This window comes from Euprymna scolopes, chromosome 12 (genome assembly GCF_053919585.1).
Source record: "Euprymna scolopes isolate OS-2025 chromosome 12, ASM5391958v1, whole genome shotgun sequence".
In the NCBI taxonomy this organism is placed as follows: Eukaryota; Metazoa; Mollusca; class Cephalopoda; order Sepiida; family Sepiolidae; genus Euprymna; species Euprymna scolopes.
This window is the reverse complement of record NC_136493.1, coordinates 130,076,092-130,103,897: the sequence shown is the minus strand read 5'-3', so window position 1 is coordinate 130,103,897 and position 27,806 is coordinate 130,076,092. Positions and strand designations below refer to the sequence as shown.

At 35.6% G+C, this 27,806-nt stretch overlaps 1 long non-coding RNA gene across 1 annotated transcript; it reads left to right on the top strand.

Moving 5' to 3' along the window:
- Positions 1-256: 256 nt before the first annotated feature.
- LOC145291627 (uncharacterized) lies at positions 257-27,462 on the top strand. The gene is made up of 3 exons (XR_013869472.1): positions 257-394; positions 9,521-9,692; positions 27,245-27,462. It is a non-coding gene; the product is annotated as an uncharacterized LOC145291627 (long non-coding RNA).
- Positions 27,463-27,806: the final 344 nt, after the last annotated feature.

Genomic DNA, 27,806 nt, shown 5'->3' with positions numbered 1-27,806 from the left:
TGCCCTGATATGAGGTGATTCCCCATATACAAAAAATGATTTCGAAATGAAGTTTAAAATACATTTACATGGATGTGTAGCTGATCGAAGAGTAATCAATACACCAATCGATATTATGAATCTTGGTTACTCAAAGCAGGAAATGTCACGAATCAAAGAGCCTATGCGGAACAAAAGCAGAAGAAAAAGATCAATTAAAATAACGGACAAGAAATAGCTGAAAAACAGGTGTGTTTAATGAAGGATTAATCAGACGCACTAGATGCGTTGATGGGTATGTAGCTATACAGGTGTAGGTATGAGTATAAATACAAAGTGCGTGATTAAGTTTTGTAGTCAGTTGACTTGTTCTTATATCTTTTCCACATTTTGACTGAGCGTAAAGAAAACCCTGGTAAGTATTTTATTTTAATATCAACTTTGTTTGTAATCATGAAATCGACATTATTAGCTATTCCAACACACATACGCACGCACACACACACACACACACACACACACACACACACACACACACACACACACACACACACATATATATATGTATACATAAGGAAAATTTTTTTTTGGTAGCATATATAAGTTAATCTAATTAATATGGAGCCCCCCCCCCTCGAAAAAAAAAAAAAAAGAATGGATGCAATCTCCAGAACGTATTTTTTTTTGTTCTTTTGTTTAAGGGAGGTGGAGTTCTTTTGTTTAAGGGAGGTCTGTTTTGTTTTGAAATCCTGAAGCAGTGTTTTCATAGTTAACAACTATTAGGACTATTGTGAGCTCGAGAAAGCAAGTTGATTCAGTGATTGCAGGAGATTAATTGACTTATTGACAAAATAATTTTCCAACGAAGGACTAAAAATATAAATTAAAAAATTAATGTAGTTTTCACGGTTAATCAAAAACTTCCTAGATTATATATATATATGTGTGTGTATGTGTATGTATGTATTATTTGCTATTTCTGCGTCCGTGAGTACTTTAAATTTCTGTACTCATAGATATTTTAAAGTTAAAAATTATTTAAAGTTTCAATTACTGGCTTATTAAAAAAGTTAAACCTTATTGATCAAAATATATTTAATAGAATATACTAAAAACTTGAACTATATACGTACTTTGTAGACCGACTTCAAACTTTTGCTATGAAAACTACAGAGTTGACTCTGAAATTCAATTGCTATAAACGGCCACCAAAAAGCCAATCGTATAAAATAAACAAAATATTGTTTCTGTATTTTGATGGGTATTTTTGCTTTACGAATTTGCAATCATTGAACAATTCCATTTTTACCTGGATTTATCATGAAGTGATACGATGATTTTATTTTATGCTGAAGAGGTGATTACTAAAAAAAATATGAAACATGTGTACACAAATATTTGATATTGACTTTTTGGTGTATAGTTACATACTATTGATTATGTCATTAATTTTGTATGCTACGGAATTGTTATATATATATATATATATATATATATAAAAGAACATTAATATTTATTTTTATACTTAATGACACTATGGTTTCATGCTTCTAAAATCATCAGTGCAGGAAGGTATATATATATATATATATATATATATATATATATATATATACGTTTTATTTTTTATTACCGTTTTTTTTCTGTCCAGTTACATTTTTGTTTCAGCTACATGACCGTTTTTCGGCCGTTATGTAGCCTCCTCAGACTTTACAGAAAAGTTCGTTTATGGTGGAATGAAGGAATGAATGATGTCAGGGAAGGGTGCGAGAAAAGCGGAAAGAGAAAGGGGCGAAGGTGTGAGGCGGGGTGCTTGGTCGGTCGGTAATGCTTTAGTTTTGGAGTTCAAGAACATTAGGTGGTTGTGGGGGGTCTGAGAAGTTCCACGCTGGTGTGACTAAGGACATAGGGATATATGGAGGGGGAGGGAGATATGTAGGGGTAAGGAGAGGGGGTTACTTTAAATTTCGCGTTCTAAGGTTTAGGTTGTTGGCGTCTCGTTAGTGAGATGATTTCTTGATAAGTCTGTCTTGACCTGTCGGGTGTTCGCTTAGGCTGGGAGGGGGGATACGATTCAATGCGACATCTTGCTAAGGGGATAATTAAGGTATCTGGCATATGGAGGAGTGATTGACGAGGGATGTGCAGGTATCTAGGAAGTACAACATATGTAGGTGAATTTAAGATAACCGTGGACTTTAGAGAAATTTGGAGCAATAGGAATAAGTGATATGATATGAGGAGGAAGAGATACGATTTTGAGAGAAGAAAAGGAAAGTGCTGTATATATATATATTCGTTGTTTATATTGTATATTCGTTTTCATATGTATACTATACTGGAGAAATTTTATAGCAATAGACATCAAAACAATAAACTAATGCAAACGTTAATAAACAAATTACTACTACTACTGCTGCTTAAACTACTACTACTACTTCTACTACTACTACTACTACTACTACTACTACTACTACTACTACTAATAATAATAATAATAAAAAATTGACGGAAAGGACTATATGGTTTAACATATTACTACGAATACAGATTTTTTTTTTCTTTGGGGCTATCTTATGGACAGAGTCTACGCAGGGAAACCCAGAACCATCATGGAACTCAAGGAAACCATCAGGGAGGAAACGAGAGGCATTACCAATTCAGCCTGTAAGAACGTCATGGACAACTTCGTGCTTCGCCTTAAGAAATGCACAGAGCTAAATGGAAGCCATCTAGAACATATGTTGTAGAACGGAGAAAAAAGGCGAAATACCCTAGTGTTTTGATGTGATGTTTGGAATATAATAAACTAGTTATGACCAAAGTTTCATTTCATTCGGACAAAACACTGTGAGAAACGAAGCCTAATTAGAGTTGGGGCCCGTTTTTTTGGGTCGCCCTATATATGCAGAGAATAATGGAGAACATTTTTTCATGTTCATCACACCATGAGCACATTTTAAACAAACAAAAAAAAATTCAGATATAAAAATCTGGAAAATAGAATTATTTCTTATAATTGCAATAAAATTGTAATAAAATAATAAGAACCAGATAGTTGAAATAAGAGACACCTTAAAATAAAAGCACATTTACCTTCTGATGAAGATGAACAATCTCAAATTAATTAAAAAATATTTTCTTTTTAATAACGCAAACATTTACTTAGTATTAATAATTATACTAAAACCTAAACTTTAACACGTTAAAACGGGGAAAGTTATAGCCCGTTGAATTTGACTGAATACTCTTTTTGAAATTGATGGTAAAATATGATGAAATTTGTCCTATTTTGCATTAAATGCTAATACCTATTAATAACTATTACTCTCTAAATAGTCTCATCGAAAGGATACCATAATACTTGATTAGATGTACCTTATTATAACAAAGATTCATACATAACGTCAGCCAGATCGGCGCAGTACTTTCAGAGAAAAGGCCAGTTTAAATGTGGTATTGTTAGTGACTAATCCCGATAAAACACTCTTAATACCTTATAGTGCATCGAACTAATATTTTGATACTTAATTTACTGCATCTAAAAAAAAAACTTTATATAAAATTTCAGCCAGATCGGCTCGGCTCAGCAGTCTCCTAGCGAAAATGGAACGAAGAGACGTACATACATACATGATGATTGCAACGTCTTGTCAGACGAGTGCCACTCCCTCAGACATTTAAAATCCATGAGCCAAAATGCCTGAGGGAGTATCTATACAAAGATGATGTTACAGAGTCTTAGCTTTGTACGACAGCTAAGTCTCTCTCTCGGTTACAAAATGTTGAGATCCAGCAACAAGTAAGAGCAAGATAGCCAGCAACAAATTAAACTGCAGACCAGCTTAATGTGGGTACTGGTCTTCCGCTTTATGGTTTTTTAAATCAGAGATTTGCTTCTCCTAGAAAGGTTGCCTTCACCACGGCTTACGGGAGCCCTCTCCACCCCAATGCACATATAAACACACACAAATATACACGGTGCTAGTTGGCCGTTGACCCAGAAAAAGAGTTCATTCGCCCTTTGGAAGGTCTTGTTTTTAATCCTTCAGGGAGACTAGCCGCCCTCCTCACCAAACAAGATACATACATACATACAGACAGACATACAGGCATACAGACAGATAGACAGATAGACAGACAAAGAGAAATATAATTTAGATTCCTATTTATTTTATAACAGGTAAAGGTAAACAACATAAAACAGACTAGCAAACAATAATAAGTAATATGCAAATGTAAAAGAAGACAGAATGTATTAAAGACAAAAATATTCCTCATGTTTCTTTTCTTTGGATTTAATGTGTTTTATATATATACTAGCGGGGGTACCCGGCGTTGCCCGAGTGTTTGTTTCCGGGACGGGGGGGGAGTTTTAAAAAAATGTTATGGTAGGTAAGTAGGAAGGATCAAACCCGGAGTCATGAGTAAAAGTAGGAAAATAAAGTGTGAAAAAAAAACAAAAACAACAACATCTGCAACGTTAACAGTTCGGCCACCAAGAAAAGTCCATTCCAGTTGTTTAGGAAAAAAAAAAAAGACTACGGTAGGTCGGCGCGAACGTGAAAATATAATGTGAAATGTCCAGCACGCTAACCACTACGCCACAGAGCACTGCAGCTTAGTTTAGTGATTTTAAATAACTTCACATGAAAGAACTACGAAGCCAAACCGGTGTTCTCTTCTCAACTGTTCCTTGTGAACGATCCCCAAACGGTGTTAAGTGATGGCAGGGTGAGGAGGAATTTATTAGAGAGAAAATATTTTACCACTTCCATTGATCTTAACCGATTTTGGCCGTGACTTCTCAGCAGAAAAAGTATAGAAATCTAAGATTATCGAGGAATTTGAGAAATAATAAGCCTATAACACACCTCAGATATTGTTCTGCCGTTTGTGCATATTATATTTGCATGAAATATCTTGATTTTTAATCCTATTAAGGTCAAAATCCGACGGAAAAAATGAGTTCATTTTATTTATATAGATAGAAGATAGATAGAAGAATAGATAGAAGAAGATAGAATAAATAGAATAGAAAGAATAGATAGAGAATAGAAGAAGAATAGAAGAGAAGATATATATTTACCTTGGCACATTTCTTTTGTTTTTTCAATTAATGAAATGTTATTAAGATTCTCTGCGGACGAAACGATTTGTTTTCTGTAAATATGAAAAAAAGAACAACATTACCATTGAGCTTTCGGCATTTTATCGTATGACTTCATCAGATCGATCTCATAGGAACGAAATTCAATAAGAAAATGAAGCTCAATATGCAAATATTTATTTCCAAATTTGTAACAATAAATAACTATAATTTCAAATACAAAGTTGCTGTAATTTATTGCCAGTTTTTGAACCGACAACAAATCAGAATCAATCCGCAATCATATTATTATATTTATCTGTCATCGTATATTTAGCTATTATATTTGTAATTTATTACTTATAAATGAATAGTCCTTATGCCATCATGAAGGTCGTAAGAGAAGAATAGCTATTATAAAGAATCGTTAAAAAGAGGAAGAGATTAAATAAAAAAGACGAATACAGATACTTAAGATAAGAAAGATGGCAGATGGAAATTTAAAAACTTGAAATACTTAAGAGTGGTATTCAGACCCACCCCACAGAAAAGATAAATTTGATCCAACAAGGGAAAGTCCTAAAAGTCCATCTTGGACCCATAGTTCAAATTTAGGAGTCAAAGTTCAACGATTTGACCTTTGAAAACTCTACCAAACTTCTCCACCAATTTTGGGCGTAAAGACTTAAAATTTTAGATGTAAGTCACTTGGACATGGACAGAACGTTTTAATTTGATTTGAACTCAAAGCAATACATGTTAATAGATTAAAATTGGGGTCAAAGTTTTAAAAAAATTGACCTCTGCGGCCTCTACCAAATTACTCAGCCAATTATTGTTATTATCGGGAGAGGGCGTGTAAAATGCTTTGTGAAGATTACTATGTGTCCGAGACGAGTACATTTGTTTACGACACCACGTTCTATACAACACATTTGGGTTAAAGAATGAATGCACACGTGTCCAAGGCAATGTCTCGCACCTTAAAAAAATGACTGCTAATCTGTAGTGGAATGAGGACGTAGATTGATGGGAACATTTAAGACTACTACGAAAAAACTCGTTTTCTTCAACATCGCAAAGAACATTTCCAGACACTGGTTGCCATAGGTGGTAACAATTAAGCTGACAGTTCTATGTTCAAACCCTCGAAAAATTTGAAATTTTACATAAAGTGTATTCAAACATAGGGCAAGCATTTTAATCGGTTTTTGGCCGAAAATTTGGCTCTCGGGGGTAAAAGTTAAAAAAAGATTTAACTTTTGCGCTCTCTAGCAAACTATTCAGCCAATTTTGGGTCTTAATATTTGAAATTTAGCATAAAGGTCTTCAGACATGCAGCAAGCTTTTTAATCAGTTTTTGGCGAAAATTTGGCTGCCAAGTTAACAGAGTTGACCTTTTCAGATTCTACCTAACTCCTCCGTCAATTTTGGGTCTAAACACTTGAAATTTTAGATGTAGGTTACCTGGACATGAGTCAAACTTTTAATATATGTATACATATGCACATAAAGTTATGAACAGTACATAGGGCCGGAGCAATGCCGGGCTGAACTGCTAGTATATATATATATATATATATATATATATATATATATATTTATATATAGGCAGCAAAAAGAAATTCCACACTTGTAATTTTTTCAAAAACTGCAAATTTAAGCTAAATTTAATGTAACTGTATAAAAAAACTATATCTCATTTGATTCGCCTTTTATTCTTCTATAATTTTACCTGTTCATATTTGACTTTTAATTGAAATATTCTAGTGTTCACATCAATTTTAAAAAATAACTTCAAATTGAGGAGGCAGAAATAAAGTCCGCACAATAGAAAATTGTTATTTAATTGTAACTTTAGAACATTAGTGCAACACAAATACAACAGGAACACGATGAACTAGTTAATATTTAGTAGCATAGTCCTTCTGCAATTTGACAGCCTGCAATCTTTTGGGAATTCTCTGAATTATACTGCAGCAATACTCCGGGAAAAGGGTATCCTACTTTTCTTTAATTTTTGTCCAAAGTTCTTCCAAATTTGAAATTTATCATTGCGTAGCTGTTGGTTGATGTAATACCATATGTTTTCGATAGGATTGAGGTCTGGAGATTGTGCAAGTCAATCCAAACACGGAATATCATGATCTTCCAGGAACCCCTTGACATTGCCAGCTGTGTGAATGCGAGCATTATCCTGCATGAAGATGGGATTATCATCCAAATTCTGACCAAAGTAAAGAAGAAAATGCTCAGTCAAAATATTAATGTACTTTGTCGAATTAATTTTACCTTGCAAGCGAACTATAGGCCCTGAACCATTAGTACTAAAAATACCCCACACCCAAACTGAACCTCCACCGCATGTGTGTACGTGTTTTGAAACATAGAGGTGTCTGTTATCTGCAATTTTGATGTTGCTCTTATGTAAAGCCACTCCATTGCTGAAATTTTTGGTGGCGCCTATGTAGGATTTGTTGCATGCTGTGCATCTTAGTGCATATACTACATTTCTGGAGGTGCAATTTAGATCCTTTTTTATTTTAAATGTTTGTGCTGAGTTTTTGAATGTGTATGTGTTACCTTCTATTATTATGTCACATACTCCACATCGCGGTTTGTTACATTTTGTAACTCCTTTTGTAGTATGTGGGACGAGTTTTGAGGAAGTTAGGATGTGTTTTAAGTTTTTGGGTTGGCATTTGCTTTTTATTATTTTTGTTGTTTTAAGTGGAAACAGCTTCAAAATAATGCCAATCTTCCAAACAGAGAATTATTTTTATTTACTTACACAGGAAAAAAACTTCATCACCAGATTCACTCCTGAACTGAACAGAACCTAATACCATCACACAAAAACATGAAATGCAAGGTACACTCGCATGCACACCCATACACATACACATATACACACCCACACATAAATCAGAACCGACACATTAAAACACACACACGTGCGCGCATACAACCACACACAGACATAACACCCCTATCTCTAATACAACACACTGAACAATACCAACCCTACTTAACCTCGAAACCAACAACACTAGGAGACACCTAGAACCATAGTATAATATCTGTTCCAACACCTCGCTCCCTCCTCAGTCAGTGGAGGAGAATCCCCTCATGACTGAAACGACTATCATCCCTTCTATCATCCCCCTCCCATACCTACACCCCCTCCAATGCCCCCCTCTGGGGAACAAAATCTTCCCCACACTAGGAACCGATCCTGGGTCTGGCCATACCCACATGGGGAGACAAATAAATAGAAACATTAAAAAATCCCCTATTTTAAATACACCCTCTTTCTAAACAAACATAATATAAGACTAAAACGAAAAATCACAATACTAAAATCCAAGAATCCAAAAAATAAATATCAAAATAGAATGAAAGCACCCCTACCCTTACTTCAGAAGAGCCAGTCCCCCCTCCCCACACATATACATTAGTAACGACCTTGGACCACAGCCGCCTACCTAAGGAAGCAAATAACCCCAAAATACTATAAAACAATATACACATTCCCAAACCTATAAAAGCAAACACACACACGCATACACACGCGAACACACACACATAAACACACACACACACACACACACACACACACACACACACACACACACACACACACACAAATACACACACACACAACCTACCCCACCCTAAAGGTAAAGAAAAAAAAAACAGCAGAAATAGATAGCGACTACAGCGAGGTCAACGCCTCCCTGGACAAGCCAAATAGAAAAGAAATAAAAAAGCAGTAAAAATTCAGCATACCAATGAATAATAAACACTTACAAGCCTCCACCCCTTGGAAAAACTTCAAATTAACTACAAAAATCGCCATTTTTACACATTTGAAAATAATTTCTGACGAGGACGCATCACAGACCGTCTGAAACGCGCGTAAACGATTTCAATGACTTAAAAACATTATTACAATGATCCAAACATAATTCTCAATGAAAAACCAAGACACGGAATAATAAAATAATGTTAAAAAATACACATTGTTGGTGACTACTCCCTTATTTAAATATATATATATTTGTAGTCAACGATACACAGTCCTGTTTCGTTGTATCACAACTCATCAATGCCGCTAGACTAGCACCTCTGCCAAGCCGAGGATTGAACCTAGAACCATCGCGTTAACAGTCAGCAGTTCTACCGATCGACCCACGGAGCGGTGCCCGTAATTAATCTCGCCAAATGTCTATTTAAACAAACATCCGTCCACCACTTTTGCAGTGCTCTAGCTGTTTGTTTATAAACAAAGAGCGAGCGTCGAATCTTTCAGACAATTAAATTGCGGGCGAGATTACTTACGACAGTGCTCTACCCAAAGAGGAGGGGGCTTGATATATATATATATATATATATATATATATATATATATATATATATATATATATATATATATAATTATTTCTTTTTCAGGAAGATGAACGGTGCCATCTTCAGAATTTTACTCGTCTCTATGTTATTTATGGCTGTAACGGTTGAGGCAAGAAGTATTTTTGGCTGCTACCTGAACTGTGTAAAGAAAGTATGCCACTTTACGAACCAGAAATGCATGGACAGTTGCATGTGCGACTGCAGCATGACAAAGGTACGAACTATATTTTGTTCTTGTTTTCTCTTTTATACTTTTCTTATTATTCGAACGGACACACACCTAATGGTGATATTTCTATTCAAGTTGCATTGATTTACTAGAATGTGAGAATCCACAACGAAACATGTTCATAGACCTATGTCAGGTTTTAAAATTCCAAAGAAGATGGTATGTATATATATATATATATATATATATATATATATATATATATATATATATATATATATATATATATAATTTTCAGAATGTGAGAGATTGTATATAATAAATTCCACAGCCAAACAACGTCGCAGCTCACAAGAGCCATGACAGTCAACGAACCGGAAGTCCAAGACTCGAGTTTCGCCCTCATTTGGGCTCATCAGTTAGACACATCCGAACTCAGGATTCGAAACCCGAGCCTCTTGCATGCAAGGCAAGCACTCTACCAACTGAGCAAACGCCTCGCACACAAGAATTTCTATTAACCAACACTGATCAAGCAAACCGCGCCGAAATTCAACTGTGAAATGAACCTACTTCCTCTCGACAAGGGACGCGGCCATCCAACCAGTCAATAACCCAAGCCGATGTCTCACAAGTAGGAGATGAGCCCAAATGAGGGCGAAACTCGATCTTGGACTTCCGGTTCGTTGACTGTCATGGCTCTTGTGAGCTGCGACGTTGTTTGGCTGTGGAATTTATTATATACAATCTCTCACATTCTGAAAATATATATATATATATATATATTTATATATATATATATATATATATATATATATATATATATATATATATATATATATATAGGTGTGTGTGCGTGTGTGTGTGTGCGAAGGTGGGGTGTACAGTTGTCTACCAAACTCTTCTTTACAATTATGGTATATAGGCTTGAAATTTCTATAATATTAGCTTGGGTGCCCGGCGTTGCCCGGGTGTTTGGAGGTGTGTGTTAAGCAAAAAAAAAAAAAAAAAAAATTGTGATAGGCAAGCAGGCTCGAACCCGTACGGGAAGGAGGTAAAGAACGTGAAAAAACCTGACGTCTTTGCCGTTGCGTCCATCGCCAAACCGGAAGTGACGAAGGTTTAAATGAAGGCTAGTACATCGAATGTAAGATACCTCCGTGATAATAGGCAGTTGAGAACATTTAGGAGAAATTTATTATCAAAAAGAACCTGTTTACATTGGACGGACTTGAAAGCGACTATGTTGTAGCCAACTGGAAAGAAGCTCCGCGGTATTGTGTTCTACATGCGGGCAGATCTAGGAAAGAACTTATAAAATTTTAATTTAGTTTAAAGCAGAGAGAGAGAGAGAGAGAGAGAGAGAGCATGGAAAAGTGTTGGCAGTGGTTATAGATAGAAGAGTGCTGTGATTTTTATATGGGTAGGTATAGATTGAAGCTCAGTGGAGCGCTTTCCATGAAAATGACGATAGAGCAGAGATTGATTTGCACCGTCTCTTCTGCGAGTATGAGAAAATGACATCGTTTACAAGGTTCTGAAGCTAGTTTTGCACATTTATAGTTGGTTGGTTGTTTTTGTTTTACGGCATATCAACCCTTTTCGGGTAATTTAATGCCGAATCCAAAGATTTTGGAGACATTTTTTTAAATAGAATATAGTTGTTGTTTTCACGTCGGTTTCTATTTAACCCATAGTTGGGACCCTAACAGGAACTAGAACTCCGGGTCAGAGTGGACCTGGGAGCAATGGTAATTAAAGGGTTACTCCACACTCCCCAAAGCCCGCAAGCTGGGGCCTCACCATCGGATATAGTTTAAGGTCATATCCAGGACCTTGCACATTTATGCATTTATGTACGTATGTATGTATGTATGTATGTATGTATACATCTATATATCTATTTATTTATATATCTATTTATTTATATATCTATTTATTTATATATCTATTTATTTATATATCTATTTATTTATCTATCATTTCGCTTTTATCCATATAAGGAGATAAATATATGTACAATAGTACAAGAAGAAAAAGTAAAACATACATACAATCCATCAAACCAACACACAGTAAAAAAAACAAAAACAATCGATGCATATGCTGGCCTAAGACTTAACTTCATCGGATGCTGTTGATTGCATTGTCATATGTCATTTCGATATCAGTGAAAAATTCCTGGAGGAGATCAAAGCTGACATGGTGGCATCTCCACTAAAGAATAGTGACTATTCGTACACTATCAGCTAAAAAGTTGATAACTGAATTAAGAAAAAATATACTAAAAGTATCCATAGAAATTCCAATGAAATAACTGTACTTCGAGTCAAGCTCACAGTATAATGTCTGATCTGTTCGATCCAAGGTGGACAATCTCTCAGGTATTGTCTATATACTTAGATGGAAATGGTTATGACTAGGGCTGTGACAACAGCATATTCATTTTGTTGTTTTAACTCTCGAGTATATATCCGACACTGTTAGACACAGTTAATCAGCCGAGAACCATATCACGCTATATAAAAGCATATATCAATGGATACACACTTGCGAGTCAAAACAATGAAAAGCATATGCTGTTGTCATAGCCATAGTTATGACTTACCGCCTGAGGCGCATTGACCAGGAAATGCCAGCAAGACCCGAATAATTGTGTACCAGTCTATCTTTCCCTCTTTTTGAGAAAGTTTTTAATAGTTTCCCACATAAAAATAACTTCGTCAAAAATGATGACGTCACCATCAAATAAGTACTAGCTGGTTGAAGAGATTCTTTATCCGAAGGTTATGAGTCATCTGTTAGAACTAATATCTCGATTCTTGCAGGTCTAGTACATTACAAAAACATGTATGGATCTCGTTTGCTCTCTGGCTTGTTTCTTAGTTCACCTGTGAAAAATAGATGACGTCACAAAGAGATTGCGTCATACCCTATCTTACTATATGATCGTTGATCGACTGTTGTTATTTTTTCACAGTGCGACAGTCGGTAAATAAATAATGACTGTAAATGGCGGTTTATATGTACCTATGCATGCTTATTTACGTCTGTATCAGGAGAGGGCGTGTAAAATGCTTTGTGAAGATTACTATGTGTCCGAGACGAGTACATTTGTTTACGACACCACGTTCTATACAACACATTTGGGTTAAAGAATGAATGCACACGTGTCCAAGGCAATGTCTCGCACCTTAAAAAAATGACTGCTAATCTGTAGTGGAATCGGGACGTAAATTGATGGGAACATTTAAGACTACTACGAAAAAGCTTGTTTTCTTCAACATCGCAAAGAACATTTCCAGACACTGGTTGCCATAGGTGGTAACAATCAATCTGACAGTTCTATGTTCAAACCCTCGAAAACAAATCGAAGAATGGAATTCAAAACTCATTCACCGTGAATGCCTTGAATATGACTTGGAACAAATACATGAAATACATTGCAAAGTTTGCTTTCAAAGAAAATGGATTCCTTCTAGTGCGAATGAATAATGCTCTATATATGTATGTGTGTATTTTAAGCATACAGTATTGAAGCGCGTATGTGTGTATTTTAAGCATACAGTATTGAAGCGTGTCCTTAAATCAGGATAAATCCGCAATTCCTGCCGAATTGCACAATCTATGGCAGATTTCTTCTGTCTAAATCCGGTTGTATAAACCATGTGAGGTCACAGAATGTTAGTCATGACTAGGGCTATGCCAACAGCATATTCTTATCATAGTTTGGACTCTCGAGTATATATCCCACACAGTTAGACCTAGTTAATAAACCGAGAACCACATCACCGAAACACAATATTGTGTTTTGAAAATTTATTTCTTATATTTTATTTTTCGAGTCAAAATCAAATGATTTCTACAAAAAAAAAACGTATTAAGAATCTTGTTGAACATTGGAAAAAAGTTGTGAACACGAATGAGAATACATCATTGATTAAATACTTGTTAGTTCTTATTTTACTTTTAATAGTGTATATTAAAAAAAACAGCAAGAACTTAGTTGCCAACTAATATATTATACTCGAACCCTTTTATAACAGGAATACGGCCCACGCACTATCTAACCCATTCAGCATCTAATAAACTCTATCACACACATAAACCCTAAATTTGAATGTGTCATGGAAACAGGAAATCATACAAAATACGTTATCAACAATTATATTATTGCGTACGATACTTAGTTGCGATTAAAAGCCAAATTAATATACAGTGCGTCCCCATTGAAACTGTACTTTTTAAAAGCTGATTCACCGATAGGATTTGCCAGTGAATTAGTTTTGAATCTTTAATCCTATTCCTCAATTACTTCTCATTTCATGAGTCGCTGATCATTTGAATGGATTTTTAACGGTTTCTATCCCCCTCTCTCTCTTCATATATATATATATATATATATATATATATATATATATATATATATATATATATATATATATATATATATATATATATATATATAAAATGGGTTAAGAAATTCCAACGAAAGAAAGATGTATATTTACATAAGGGGGTGATCACCAACAATGTGTATTTTTTAACATTATTTTATTATTCCGTGTCTTGGTTTTTCATTGAGAATTATGTTTAGATCATTGTAATAAGGTTTTTAAATCACTATAATCGTTTTTAACGCGTTTCAGACGTTCTGTGAAGCGTCTTCTTCAGAAATTATTTTCAAAATATGTTGGAGATGTAAAAATAGCATTTTCGTAGTTCATTTGAAACGTTTCCAAGAGGTGGAAACGTGTAAGCGTCTACTATTCATTGGAATGTTCAATTTTTATTACTGTTTTATTGGGCTATGGTCACTCCTGTCTTGTGTTTCTCTCTCTCACTCGCTCTTTCTGCTTGTGTTTTTTCTTTTCCTTTAGGGTAGGATGTGTGTGTGTGTGTTTTCTTTTATTGGTTTGAAGAATGTTTCTACTGTTTTATAGTATTATGAAGTTATTTGCTTCCCTAGGAAGGTAACTGTCATCCAAGGTCGTTACTATCCCTCTCTCTCTTTCTTTCTTTCTCTCCGTCTCTCTCTTCATATATATATATATACATACAAGGTGCCTTAAATAAGTTTCCAAACATTTTTTGTACAGGCATTTAAAATTATTGCTATACATATGACTGACCAATTTTATGATTTCATGTTCAAATGAACTGTTACAACAGGAATTAAAATACACCCTACTAAAGCCTGATTGTCACAGCGGGTTAATTTCAAAATGTAATCTTGATTTGAGGACACCTTAGAAGAACGATATGCAAGGAAATTCTGTTTTAAACTTGGAAAAATGCCACAGAAACGCAAGGAATGTTTCAAACTGCATTTGAAGAATCTTGCATGAATCGAACATCAATTTTTAAGTGGCATAATAGATTCAAGAAAGTCAGGGAGTCTGTTAAGGATGATGAGATGTGTGGGAGGAGTAAGGAAGTCAGAAAACCATGATTGATTGTCTAGATAAAGAATTTCATGAATGCGGATCATCGTGTGTCTATGGAGACAATAAGTGCACATTAAGATATCAATGTGGAGAAGTGTACACACAATCCTTAGGAACTGAAACCATTATTGCAACAGAGTATTTGACCAAGATGGGCATCCAGACAATTCCTCACCCTCCAGATCTTGACCCCTGTGACGTTTGGTATACATATATATATATTATTTTTTAAAAACACTAATCTACGTACACGTGTTTTTCTGGGTCCAACCCCTCTTCAGCGTAGCTTGAATATTGTTAGGACTCCAACCCCGGACCTTATGTATTTCAGTCCAGCGTCTAAATCCATCACGTTATGATGCTATAGACAATTTACTGTTTAGTTTTTATCGTTTATCTATTTACGCAGTTTTGTTGTTGATTTATTTCTTAGAGAGTCGCCCTCTTTTTATTTGGACGTATTTATTTATTAATTTATTATTTTTTAAAAACAGTAATATACGTACACGCGTGTTTCGGGGTCATATATATATATATATATATATATATATATATATATATATATATATATATATATATATATAAGCAAACCTTGTTAAACATCAAAATTCCTCTGCGAATATAAAACTAAGAGGTTTAATTCGCAAGTACTTTCGATTGACTCATTAAATAGCCTTCATGTGGTTTATTCATTTAGTGCATTCATGTCTGCTTAGTTCGTCAAACGGTGGAACTTTGTACGTTTTTTTTAATGTACGCCTTGACGACGCGACGTCGTATGTAGCGCGTGGTAAAGCGCAGAGTGTGTGACTAATCAAAAACAACAAAAATTAAAAATGACAAAATTTAAAAGATTAAAAGTAAATTTATTATCAACTAAAGCTCTGCTAAGATCAAATAATAAACTAGGCTTTTAAAATATTGTGGCTAGTTTCTTATTTGATGTTGTTTATTGTATGGTGTATAGGATTTATATGAGATGCCTCAAGAATTGTTAGTCCTTATACATTGGAACTGTGATGTACCAATTTTGTGTTCATGTCTTAGATGTGTCTGAATTGATAATAGAACACTTTTGTTCTTTCAAATGTTGGTAGATTGAACAAGAGTGTAGGAACTGGTGGATTGAACTAGAGTGTGAGAGCTGGTAGATTAAACTAAACTCTGTGAGCCTTCGGGAAAATGTAGTAGCTGTGTAGCTAATGTAACAATTAATTTTAGTATTGAGACTGATATATTACGTGGGTTTGTTCTACTAAGATTAAGGCCAAAAGTTGTTTATTGATAATTATCTGGTTAGTGGTTTTGAATAGTGGTTTTATATATATATATATATATATATATATATATATATATATATATATATATATATATGTAGGGAATTCATAAATTGATTGTTTAGTGAGACTTGAATATGTTTTATGTTTTCTAATTCATTGAGGAATATGTTTCGGTTTGACGTGATGACTTTAGCGCGGTTTACGCGATCTTTTATCATTACAATATGCTTATAGATATTGGGGAACTTGAGGCAAAACGAGATACTTAAGGGAAAAAGAACTGTCTATTCAAATGTAGCATTGACATATAAACCATATTCTGTGTACTGAACATTCAAAGTATTGGAAAACAATGCCACAACAACAGAAAAAAAGATGAGAAATTATTTTCAAAAGAAATACAGATGATTTATTCAGCTGACTGTATTCTCCCGTTTTACCCCATGTTTATGGCAAAACGAGACGGATCTTGGTCTGAATAAGTCAGTCTTTACAGAGCTCACAAATGAAGATTGGTGTCTTGTTGCATTCGTCTAGACCTGCACAGCCGTAGTGTGCCCATTTCATACAATCCCCTTGACAGGCTACCCAGCTTTCTGCACTCACAGAGTACAGTTCGTCACAGATCAAAATATATCAATTTTGAATACTTACCCATTTTTGATGTACGGGGCTGAATGAAACAATGGTAGACGTTGGCGGCAATGTGTTACCACGTGTTCTCTTGATGAGACTCCTTACGAAAGAGCTCTCTCTCTCGCTCTCTCTGTTTCAGTTATCTGTGGTGTCTCGTTTTACCCCGCTATTTCATTTTGCCCCAGGTTCCCCTATATATATATAGATGATCGCCGTCACATTGAGTTCTCCCAATGTTGTCGTCCCTGCCATCTCAGATGACTGCACTCCCGCCGCAGATTTGCACATTTTGAAGCAGATGTGACATACAAATTGAGCAATTTTCATCGAGTTGACTTCCTTTGGAGGTTGAAGGGTATTCCTATCAACAATCACATGTTTTCTCAAACCAGTAGTAGACTTGTAAACTTTGCTGCATGTTAAACAGATCGTTTGGTTCGGACTAATAGGTGCAAAGATGACCTGAACAGGAGTTTTGTGTGACTTAAGGTGGTTGACGCAGCCAGATTTTGACAAAAGCACTCGTTCACAAGTGTGGCATTTCCAGCTCTGTGTGTCATGGTTAAGACCATCAATGAGACCTTTGCGAAACTCTCGCTTCAGATTGCTGTGGGCCTGCTTTCTTTTCTCTAGAGCATCATAACTTTCACGTACAAGCTTTCGCTACTTCGGCTTTTGCAGAGTAAGTTCTTCCCATGTGTCGATGTCGATTTATAAGACTTTCAAATTATTCTCTGTAGAGTCCCTGAACCTCTTCCTAGGCTTGTGTTGAGGGCGCTTGCCATTTTCCGGCTCCCCGTAAAAACTTTGTTTTGGCAGCCTAAAATCTTTCATTGGAACCAAGTGGCCCACCCAACGCATGTGAGACAAGGGTCTCAACACTAGAGCAACATGCTCTCACAATGACTTCAGTATCGCGTGCTTGTGCTTGCTACTTGATGTTTAAGATACGTCTCAAGCTGTGTTCATGTTCCGTTCTATCTCCTCTGGGATCCTCTGACCATTCTGTTGTAGCAGTTAAGATAAAAATGATATGTAATTAGTCTTCAGACGTACCTCTCCACTGTACTGTATATCGATACTCTATGGCTGACTGGGATAGCTTCCGTACATTCATATCTGACCTACCTCTCCATTCCATGTTTAAAAAGGATGTGTCCTCTATAGTATCAGACGAGACCGAATGGTTAATTGTGGGCATAGACCGATTCATACCATCCAAAATATTCCAACAAAAATCTAACAGCCAGCCATGGTTCTCCCCAGAATGTGCTGCTGCTATCGCGCACAGAAATCACTTTTTCCATAACTACCAACGTAATAGATGTTCTGAGACTAAAGTTGCTTTCAGGACTGCCAGAAACCACTGTAAAAGAGTAATAAAACATGCAAGAGAGCTATATGTTCAGTCCGTTAAATCCAAAGTAGCTGAGCAGCGGCTTGGTTCCCACCAGTTTTGGCAAATAGCAAACAGGATCTTGAACAGAAGCGTGCGTTCTATCCCAACTATCATCAATGGACCTGAAGTCATCTCGTCAGTATCAGACAAGGCCAGACTATTTGCCAAGAACTTTGCAGCTAATGCGACAATAACCATCAACTCCCTGTATTTCCTCCTATAACAGGCAACACGCTATGCAACATACAAATATCTGTGCGTGAGGTCGCCAAGCTAATAAAGAACTTTGATTCTAGTAAAGTAACTGGCCCTGATGGCATTCCAGTTATAGTGCTGAAAAAGCTTCAACCAGAACTTGCCCCCATACTTACAAAACTGTTTAAGCGTTGCCTTAAGGAGAAGTAGTTTCCTACACCCTGGAAAACCTCATCAGTATGCCCTGTATTTAAGAATTCAGGTGAAAAGTCATCTCCCTCTCAGTACAGACCAATAAGTATCCTGTGTGTCATGAGTAAGTTGCTGGAATCCATATTAAATAAAGAAGTAGTCAACCACCCCAACAGAAACAACCTTCTTAGTGACACACAATATGGTTTCCGCTCTGCAAGAACTATAGGAGATGTGCTAACGGTTATATAACTCTCTTCCTGATCTACATCCCAAAACACATACTTAAATCATTCGTTGACATCTATGCTGATGACACGACCATTTATGGCAACACCTCAAAGGCTGTAAATGACAAAGTTCTCTCTAATTCTCTCTCCTCTGATCTTGAGCACGTGATACAATGGGGAAAGATGTGGCTGGTCACTTTTAATGCATCTAAAACCAAGCTTCTATCTTTCCATCATCAACGCTCTGATCCCCGTCTGGCATCAATTGAAATGGATGGCTCTAGCCTTGGAGAGGCTCCATGTTTTGACAAGCTTCTGGGTCTGACCTTTACTCCAGATCTGAAATGGAACACGTACATAAAATCTGTTGTCAGGGACGCTGGGAAAATGGTGGGATCCTTCTACCGCTCCAGAAGATATCTCACTACTGATGCAATTCTCTATCTGTATAAAAGCCAAGTACGTCCAAGGATGGAATACTGTTGCCATATCTGGGCAGGAGCTGCTAAAAACAGCCTATCCTTCCTTGACAGAGTACAAAATAGACATTGTGGCTTAGTGGGGGATGCCCTTTTCTCTTCCCTGCAACCTCTCTCTCCCACAGAAGAGACGTTGCGAGCCTGTCTTTGTTTTATCGCTATTTCCATGGCAGGTGCTCGTCTGAGCTCCAATCCCTCTTGCCCCCTCGCCGATCTTTCACGAAAAACACCCGTCTAGCAGAAGCTACTGTCAATAATTTCCCCCACTCTTTATCTGTGCCTAAATCCAAACGTAGATTCCATGCTCAAAGCTTCTTTCTTAGAACTGCACGCCAGTGGAACTCTCTGCCGCTTACCTATTTCCCACCTGGCTACAACTTGGACGTCTCCAAGTCCAACATAAACAAACTCCTGACAAACCGCCCCCTTAAGTAAGACACTCTATCAAAACCCCCAATACTAATGATTACCACAATACTATCTCATTGATTACTGTAGACGCAATAACCCTTATCCCTGAGTGGCCTTCGGGCCTTGATAAGTGGTGACCCCCATGAAAAAAATTTTTTTGGTGAAATTAAATGCAAGATTATCGAGCTTTTCCGCCATACATTTTTGAACTGCAGGCAACTTTAACTTGGCGACATCAATACGGCTAGGCAAATGCCACTATGATGAACTTTCTTATGGATTCGTAAATTAAACTTTCCTCTCACCAACTTGTGATCAGTGTCACATTCAACACTGAGCATGGCACCAACAGTATATGCATCTCGAAGGTCGCGTTTTCGAGTTATGATGAAGTCAATTAGGTGACCATGCTTTGAACGTGGATGTATCCAAGTATCTTTGTGCTTCAGTTTACGGCGAAAAAAGTGTTACAGATAGCAAGATTAAATCTTGAACACAGCTCTTGTAACTTAAGGTCATTAGCATTCATGGTACCGATACCATAGCGGCCAAGTGGACTCCAGGTCTCATAGTCTTTCCTAACACTGGCATTAAAATCACCAAGAATAACAAGTTTTCATTAATTGGTGTAGATGCAGCAACAGAGCGCAGAGACTTCTAGAAACACAAGATGTCATAGACCGAAAGAATAATGATGAATCTGTTATGTGAGAGAGGAACGCGAAGTTTCATGATGCGATCACAGATACTGGAAGGAAATTCCATAGTATCAACCAAGGATGTTTTAATCGCAAAACCGACTCCACGATTTCTACGGATACCTTCCGGTTTACCAATTCAAAAGAGAGTGTAGCATGGTGATACCTCTGTCATTTGGTCTTCTCCTGAGAGACGGGTTCTGACAGACCAGCAATATCTATATCAAGTCTCCGTAGCTCTGCAGTGACAAGTGTCCTGCGCTCTGGACGGTTGGATGACGCTTTATCAAGATAGTGCGTACATTTTAACAGCATAAATTGAATTTTACTCCTTTTTGGAGATACATTTTTGTTTTCTTCCTGCTTACATGAACCACCGTTAGCCGCAGGAAAGTTAACCAATGATAGTATGGCAGACAATTTTTAGTCCACCTTTTCTAACACTTTCCCAAGACATTGGGTGAGCAGTGCTCTCCCTGAATAGGGCTGTCCAGTCACAGGCACAACAACGATGTTAGGATAGGGTTCCTGTCGCCTCTGTGCAGATTTGTGACTGTGTACCTCCAACTGGTCAAGTCTGTACACGTTGCCACTCCTCCATCGCCATAAGACTTGCAATAGAAATAAACGACAGATAAAAATAAGATAGAAAAAGATAAAAGATAAAGGATATATCTCAAGTAACATCTGTACATCGTTGTATTAAAGTGACAAGCGCTTGTACGGCATGAGTTCTACTCTCTAAGTCTCAGCAACAATAACCCAGTGAACAACCATTGTAAGATGACTTCTAATTACTTTGACTGCAGATTTCTCATAAGAGTTGTCCTCTCCTAGAAGGATTGCCTCCACCACGGCTTTCAGGAGCTCCTTCTACCCTGTTAATGTCATTTACCCATGACTGGGACTTAGGTAACTGGGTACCAGAGTATGGTCCACACGCCGGTGGGTCATGAATGCCGCAGTCAACAGGGCCTAAGCTCCTCTGGAGGTTTCTGCCAGGATTATCTCACCCTTAACATTTGGTTCAAAAACCTTATCCCACAAGGCAGTGGGGATTCAGTTTTCTGGCGCTGAACGCTCGCCATTCCCCAGAGCCCTGTTAGTGTGGCAGAATTCACGACGTGCACGTGGGGATGATTAGATTGGGAGAAGCTCTATGTGACGCTAAAGCATTTTTGTGCACACACACACACACACACATATATACATATATATATATATATAATTACGGAACTCCGTGGACATTGCTTGCTTTCTTGTTTGCTTGCATCGTCCTTGACGATCAGACGATTCCATCTTTTAAAAATGAGATAACATGTATCATATAATGAATAAGCCAAGGAATATATTGTACTTTAATGAGTGTAAATACTTTCAATCTTACTGGCTAAGGTTATGCTACTGGAGATATTTTCTGTCCAAAATAGGAGATGCAAACATGATTTTTACCTATGTTTTTGCGTATATATATAAATATATATATATATATATGTATATATATATATATATTTAAAAGATGGATACTTTCAAGTACTGTTACATTGTGTGTATGAATACGTTCTATTACCGCGTACATATTAAATTGTTGGGTTTTATATTTTATCTGTATTTTCATGTACGTGTAAATGCGTGTATATATATGTCGTATAATTTAGTTGATCGCCTAGTGTGTATATTTTAACATTTCTGCAACATTTTTAACAGGATACGATTGACAATTGTAGACAAACAGTTCTTTTTTACACAACACATACCTGAATTATTTACGAACGTTTATTTTCATGATTCGGTCGGCATTTTCAGAGATTACAAGTTTTTACATCTTGGCTGCCTGAAATAATGCCACTCCCTGCGTCATGGAGACCAACTCCCTCCCCTCTTGAGTCGTCCGTTCCCTCTGATGTCCAGCTAATGACTGCCTAGAATATTCCCCCGAAATCTATATTTCATCACGTGTCTCATTACGTCCCATTATGTCTCTCAGACCAACACCTGGTGTAAGCCCAATCTAGTTATTTCTTTATGCGTTTTGTTAAAAATCATGTTTACATCTATTTTCTATTTTCACATTCCTTTTGCGATATTATATGTCAATCATTTTTTCCCAATTTAATTGTTTATTTTTCTAATCATAATAATTGATCGAGCGACCCGCCGTCGCTCGAATCAATTATTATTATTATTATTATTATTATTATTATTATTATTATTATTATTATTATTATTATTATTATTATTATTAATAAAGATACTACGCTATGATCAAAGCCCAAAGGGTCACAACATTACAGTACAATCAGTCCGGCCCATAGCTGATTGGCAGGCATGGTAATTAAGGCGTGACATTACACTCAACAAAGCTCCTTAATCCTCACAACCGGCTATAATAAACTAGGATTTACATACAATGCTACATGAATGTCTATGTATGTATGTGTGTGAGCGTATGTATAGATATGCAACTATACATTTACACGGACTAGTATACGAGAGAACGGCAGAAACAATATAGAAAACTTATACTTAAAAATTTGTAAATATGTTTTTGTGTTTCATCTTACTTTAATCCTAATTCTTAAAAATCAAGGGGACTCTTCTTGCGGCCAAGACTTGGTCTCTATATGAAATACATAGATATTCGAGTGTTCTATTAAATTCCCCTTTACCTTTTACATGTTGACTTAGTAAAAAAGTAAGCATTAGATCGTCTATTCTCCTCCATGACAACACCCGACTGCACGTTGCTGAACCGACCCTGCAGAAGTTAAACGAATTGGGCTACCAAGTTCTGCCTCATCCTCTATACTCGCTATGCCTTTCACGTACCGACTACCACTTTTTCAAGCATCTCGACAACTTTCTGCGTGAGAAATGCTTCAAAAACCGTATGCGATGTCAAAAGCGCCTTTAGCGACTTCATCGCCACCAGAACACAAGATTTTTACGTTAATGACATTAATACACCTGTTTTGCATTGGCAAAAGTGTGTTGATTCTGATGGTACTTATGTTGATCAATAAATTTTGATTTGAGTCAAAATATGTTTATCTGAATTAAAATGTTAAAACCGCAAGAACTTTCTTGTCAACCTGATATATTAATTTTTCTCTCATTAATGACTAGTAAACGTAAACATATTTCTTCTGGTCTGTTGGTTTTGCCAATTTCAGGATACAAATTCATCGTGTCTGGTTGAGTACCCAGCTTAGTACTTTAATAATAAGCAACATTGGATAAAACAATGTAGAGTAGCCATACTAATGGAATCTTATTTGGCTGTGAATACTGTAATTCTTGTTCTGGAATCCGGTATGACCAAAAGACTCCAAGAAACGTACACTATAACATATTAAAATGATCAATTGAAGAGAGGACAATTATTTTCCTAAGTTCTTTACTTTGTTTGAGTTTTTTTTTACAAGGTGGTCACCACTTATCAAGGCCCGGAAGCCACTCAGGGATAAGGGTTATTGTAAGTAAAGTACGTTAGTGTGGATATTTAATAAAGTGTCTACTTAAGGGGGCGGTTCACAGGAATTTGTTTACGTTGGACTTGAAGATGTAAAGAAAAATTTACTGAAATATGCGAATATCTGTTTATCTCATACAGAGATCCAGTATTAGCCCCCAGAAGGGGACCCTTTGATTTCTTAGAACTTTAACTGAAGTAAGATTAAACAAAAAAGAAACTCCAAAGGGTTTACTTGTAGGGAGCAATATCCTCATGTCAAGTTGTCTTAACAAACAATCATACTGAGAAAAATTAGACACACGAGTATAATGTCTAGCAGGTGCTCATCAAGTTCTATGTGTTTGTACGTGTGTAAAATTAGTTTTATATGTAAACGCGCACCTCGATGATGTACTTGGAGATTATGAAGGGGATCTAATTATTGTCTGTAAAAAGTTTATGTAGCATTGTATGACTTAAAATAAACATTGTTTTGAAACGGCTGTAAATCATGTTTATACATTTTTGTATACACGTTATTTAGCATAAGATTTTGAAATGTTTTAAATTGTCAACATATATAATATAAAAATATACTTATGACCAGCACGCTACAAAGAAATGATCGTGTTTTATTCATGAAGGTAATCATCAAAATTAAGTAATGTCAAATAAGAAAATAAAGGACTCTAATGGGGTAGAAGCTAAAAAAGGCTTAGCTATAAAATAACCAGAAAATGTAACGTAATTAGCTTTTCTTTTATTTTTTTTTCCAGAAACGAAAATTTCTTTTAATAACAAAACAATTATTTCTGTATTTCTGTACAGATGACTTTCCATGCTTTATACCACAATAACGTTCTCGCCAGATCACCGAAGTTAAGCAACGTTGAGCCTGGCCAGTACCAGATGGGGTACCATTTGGGAAGGCTAGGCGCTGCATGTATCTTCTGAGAAGGTTGGACGTGGGGCCATCACCCTCACCCTGTAAAACGAACTCCTCACTACAAAATCATCTACAAAAAGTTGTAGATGGCCTATGCCCCTCCAGGGGCTCAAGTGCTATGGATAGATGGATGGAAGCTATACTCATATACTGAGCACTATTGAAATAAATATGAAAAAAATGTTTAATCTAATCATAATCTATCGTATAATATAAGTGCATTCTTGTAGTCTTTATTTAGTTTTGAAGCATGGCCAGAGAGCACTGAAAAAGATTTTGAAGTCTGAAAAGCACTGGCATGGAGTGTCTGTCACAAATTGAAAAAGATATTGTCATCCACTCTAAGAAAAGTTGAAAGTAAGACTCTTTGTTGCAGCAAAATGGGATACTGAAAAAGTAAACACGTAATTACTTTTTTTTTTAAAGCAAAGAATCGATATAAATATGAATAAGAAGAAAAACAAGCAGAACAGCTTCGTTTCAGTTTTACAGTATTGAACGGTGTAGTATTGCGCCGTCGGATTAAGGGTTGTACTATTGTAATGTAAAGAATACGCAGAAAGGGTTGTAATCAACTGAATTCCTTCTAGTACACTGACAAAAAAGCTTAAATAGATATATAAATAAAAATAAAAAGGTTATATAAATGTTTTTAAAAAGACACGTAATCAAGTGAGCAGGATGTTTTCCTTCTTTTGACACGATAACAAGTTCTTATGTTTTATTATTTATCTATTTATCTATTTTCGAAAGAGTGCCACGTGTAAATGGAGAAGGGGAAAACCAGAGTTATGCAAAATTTGTGTCGAGAATTGTCTAAAGTTCCAACTTTTTTTTGGCTTTCACTTTAATAAGAACGTGAATTTATGAGGTGCATTTATTCGACACAATATGATTAACTAAAAAAAATAAATAAAAGCTAACGTAAATTAAGATTAAAGTTAAGGCGTTATTGTGGACCCTCACCCCTTTTAAGAACCTTGTTAAACTTTGTGACATATTTCCATTCTATGGAGGTCAGGCGCGAACGAACACCCAATAATTTTATTATACCAAACTGAAACATAATTGTCAAAGTAGACTTACGCAAATAGATATGAAAAGTCTTTGTTGAAGTGTGTGCCATATTTCCATGGAGTACAGGCGCGAACGCAGACCCCACAATTTTATTATACCATCCCTATTTAAGTTGAAACATACTTATCAAAGTATTCTTATGTACACCTATGTCAAAAACCCTTGTAAACGTTTTTTTTTTCATTTTTTATTTCCATACTGTGAGAGGCAGGCGCGAATGCAGACCCCACAATTTTTATGAACCACCGTTCTGCCAGATCAACCATACCCATTCCTGATCCTCGATACATCTTCTACCATTATATGTAATCAGTTTTTTTTAAATGGTCAACCATATAGGAGCCTATTCGTGACCACACACACACACACACACACACCACACACACACCACACACACACACACACACACACACACACACACACACACACACACACACACACACGCCCATCCAGTTTTATATTATAGATATATACACAATTCACATATATTTGTATATATATTCACAATTGTATACATAATGTGTGTATAATTAAATGGATTTTTCTGTATTATATTTCTTTGTTTGAACATTATTGATCGATAACTATTGTAATTTATTAAATTTAACTTCATCACGTATTTTTCCTATTTTTTCTTTATTGTTCTATATAATATATTGAACTTTTTGACTATTTTGATAGGTTCTAATTTTTAGATGATATTTTATATTTATCTTTGTAATTCTATGTACATATATAATATATATATTTGTATATAATATGATAATATATAAAGTAATATAAGAAATTGTGTATAAAGTAATATGATAATCTGTAATGATATAATCTATATATATAAATATATACATGCATATAATATTTTATATAATAAGATAATTTATCTAAAATAGTATATATGATATATAATATTAATATAATATAATATATATATTCATGTATACTCTAATACATACAGTATTTATATTCATATATCATTATATAAGGTATATATATATATATATGGAAGACAGTGACACATTTTGTAAATTAAAATTTGCAACAGTTATTTTTCGAACAAAGAATACAAAATAATATACATTTTGATATATTGCATTATTGTTCTTTTCTCGAAGAAATCATAAGTTTATATATTTACATGTTTTCCTTATTTCAGAAAGAGAAAAAGAAAAATTGCAAATCATAGTAATACTTGACTTTGCCGCCATGACATGACACAAGAATAGACAACTGGATTTGGAATTCAAAATATCTTTAATGCCCGAAAATGAGTTAACAATTCATTTTGTAATAGATCGCCACTTAATAGAAATGACAATGATATTTATGTAAAACAAAACGAAAAACTTTAATAAACCATTGTTTGAATGTTAAGATTGTCATTTTTTTTCTCTTTTTGTTAATTTTGCATTGTTTCATTTTTTGTACCGTCGTTTTACTTAAAAAAGGCAGGGGACATAATATAAGGAGTTCAGCAGCGCTACGTATGTTAAAAATTTCATTGAAATTCATGCATATCAAGGAAGCAGGAGATCGGAAAGTAATTCCAAAACTCTAGTAATTTGAGAGAAGCAGCTATTAGAGTACCATATTTACACGGCACGGAGTTACACATCAGGGTCGTTTTTTATGCGGAAAAAAAAATGTTTCAGACGTGAACGATTTCTCCTCCATTGAGAGAGAACAAGAAATTAAAGTGCAGCATCGGAAGTACAGAT